Genomic DNA, 3273 nt, shown 5'->3' with positions numbered 1-3273 from the left:
CCACCTTTGGAATAAGGACAATATGAGTTTTATTTATTTCCTGCATATTGCCATTTCTATTAATAGTGTTAAGACAAAACGTAGAAACTTCCGTTCCAATAAGGCTACAGAAGCGTGGTAAAAAGACCACCAAGTTCGTCCTCCCTTACTACCTTGCGAGGACAAAGGAACTTGACTGGTTTATCAAAGTCTTCTCAAGTGAAAAGAACCAGGGAATCTCTAATATCATCAGCGGCACAATGGTGAATGGCCTCCAAAATACTTTCATCAATTGAGCCATTACGACATTCAAAAAAATGCTGGAAGTAATCTTTCGCTATTTCCCTCTCCCAAATTCATTATCAACTACATCCCCTCATTCGATTCAAGTGAATCTATCTTGTTCTTTCTCTTTATTATTATCTCCGTATTATAACCAATTCACTCGAGCCCTCTGCTCCCAATAGAGTTTTGTTTTATCTGCCTTCAAATTTAATTGCAGTTTGGTGTCCACTATCTCTCTCAAGACTTATCACTTGGAGTAAGCTCCACTAGCTCCGTAAGTTTCTTCTTCAAATCAGTGGTTGTCAACCATTTCCTATGACATAGCTCTTTAAACCATTCATCTAAACCATGACATACCCTATTCAATTTTTTGGGACCGAACCCGTTGCAGCATTCCAAAGTGAAGTCACTTCATCCTCACAAAAGTCTTCAAGAAGCCTTGAGGCTTCAAATTTAAAATGCCATCTATGTAGAGCATCGCCTCCCACAACCGTATTCAACAATAAAGGGCATTTATTAGATAAAAGGTGCGATAAATATTGAACAGTATATGTAGGAATCTGATCTAAGCCATTTATCATTTGCAAGCCCCCTATCCAGACGTTCTCTAATATTATTATTAGCCCTTCTTCCTCTCTCAAGTACACCAGACTCGCAAATAGCTAACTTCTTGTAATTCACACCCATCAGTAACCTCATTAATTTTCTGCATTTGTCTACTACTTTGCCAAGTCCTCTGTTTTTCATACAAGAACATAATCTCGTTGAAATCGCCAAACACGACCCAGCAAGCTATGGAATATCATTCAGAGTTCTCAACAGATTCTAGAAATCCCTTCAACGAGTTTCCTCCAAGGCTCCATAAAATCCCGTGAACCTCTAGGTATTCTCATCCAAATCAGCATTTATTATGACATCAATATGTGAGTTTGAAAAGGACCGTAAAATAATATCAACAGTAAGTTTTCATGCTAAACATAAACCACCTCTCGTACCATCAACTTCTACTTCAACACCATACATAAACCCACAAGACTTACGTACCTTTACCATTCGCATGCTTTGTAGCTTTGTCTTCATAAAAAAAAACTACATCCGGATTAATGTCTCTCAACATTTTTCGGAGTCGATGAACTGTCTGGGGTATCCTCAAACCACGAATATTCCAACATATGGTTTTCATTACGATCAACTGGCCTGTGGAGTCAGGCATGCCGATATACTAGAGTCTCCCTCAACACCCTCACCTTCCGAAACATTTCTGTCTTTTCGCCTCATCCTTTTTGTGCAATGGTGTATTCTCATCCACTACAGTCATTACCACACCGTCACAGTCGATACCTTATTCCCTCATGCACTAGGGACCCTGTAACAAGATTAATAAGAATGTCATTTGCTACCACTGCCCGATCCTCCTCCATCGCGACCCTGTACGTGACCAGCGTCTGAATCCTCCCTAACTCCCTCTTCCCGAAGCCATGGGCTAGATGTATAGTTTCGACATGGTGGTGGCGAAGAAGCGTCCCATTGCAAAACCAATTCCTGTTTTGGCTGAAGGATACACATTGGGCAAAACCCCTCGCCATGCCCTAATTTTCCCCACGCAAAGTAAAATATCCTCAATTTCTCATACTGGAAAGTAGTATAACAGGATTCCCCTCCAGGCAGAGCAATCTTTTTCTTTGTTTTAAAGGTTTTCGAACATCCATACTCACCCGAAACTAGAGACTTCCTTTGTTCCGGAGAGAGATTGTCGCTATATCGAAATCAACATAAGTTCCAGTGAAATTCTCCAATTGTTTAGCCACATGTTCAGATATAAAACCCACCGATAAATCATTCACTAACATCCAAAACGTCACCATGTTCAACTCTACTACCCTTGGATTCTCTTTGGCGAGAAGATGATGTAGAACCAATAAATAGGAATTAAAATACCAAGGACCCTCATTACAGATTCCCTCCAAATCCACCTCATGGTACATTCGAAACAAATAACGACCCTCCTCCAATTCAATTATAGGGTGCCTCATGTTTGCCATCATTATCTTCATCGCTTGGAAATTTATGTTTCATGACGTTAAGAACCTTCCCACCATGCAATTTTCAAACGAGACCAACGCAGATCCTCCTGAAGGATTCAACACCAGGGCCTCCTCTTCCTCTCCTCCCAAGGGAAGTGCCTCTAAATCATTCACAATCTCCCCCATTCTGAAATACGTCCAAAAACCCTAATACCGGATAGGTAACAAAACCCTAATTTCGGGTATGATAAAAAATAATTTTATTTTAACATTCATGTTTATGGATATCGATTATATATAAGTTAAAAATCATATAGTAAATAAATACACATTAAACAACGGGATATAAGCAAAGGGTTATTAGTAATTTCAGTCTTAGGTGTACCAACGACAACTTAATTCCGAAACATCATAAAAAGGCGATGCTGACCTACATGCCTTACCCCCAACTCATTTTTCCCATCCTCACTGTCTGTAGCTGTAGCCATTGTTGCTAATAAATTTCCCTTTACTATTTCTTATATTTATAATTAATACAAATATATTTATTCCTATTTTTTATTTATATAATTCATCTAACTTCTCCCCTCTTTTCATATTTATTTACTATAAGAACCAAATAATCATTTTTTTTCATCAAAAGCAAAGAATTCGATAAAGCAATGTTATATAGTCGTAATTTTTTTTACTTTACCTTATAATTAATGCTTAAATTCCTCATTTTTCCTTAATTATATCATTTGTACTGTGTTGCCCCTTAAAGTATTTTCCGGACATTCCGTTTAACCCAAATTGTTAACTCCGTTAAAATAAAAAAAAATTGGTAACCAATCAAAATACACCACGTCACCCTTTAATTTTAATATTTTTATCTAAATAAATAAAAATTAATTTTAAAAATAAAATAAATAATATTCCAAAACTACCCTCCCCACCTCTACCATCATCGTCACTCTCATTTCCTCTACCTCATCCAAAAGATAAA

The sequence above is a fragment of the Hibiscus syriacus genome, unplaced genomic scaffold, assembly GCF_006381635.1.
Source record: "Hibiscus syriacus cultivar Baekdansim isolate YM2019G1 unplaced genomic scaffold, ASM638163v2 tig00000518_pilon, whole genome shotgun sequence".
Lineage (NCBI taxonomy): Eukaryota > Viridiplantae > Streptophyta > Magnoliopsida > Malvales > Malvaceae > Hibiscus > Hibiscus syriacus.
Note: the sequence above shows the minus strand (reverse complement) of the source record.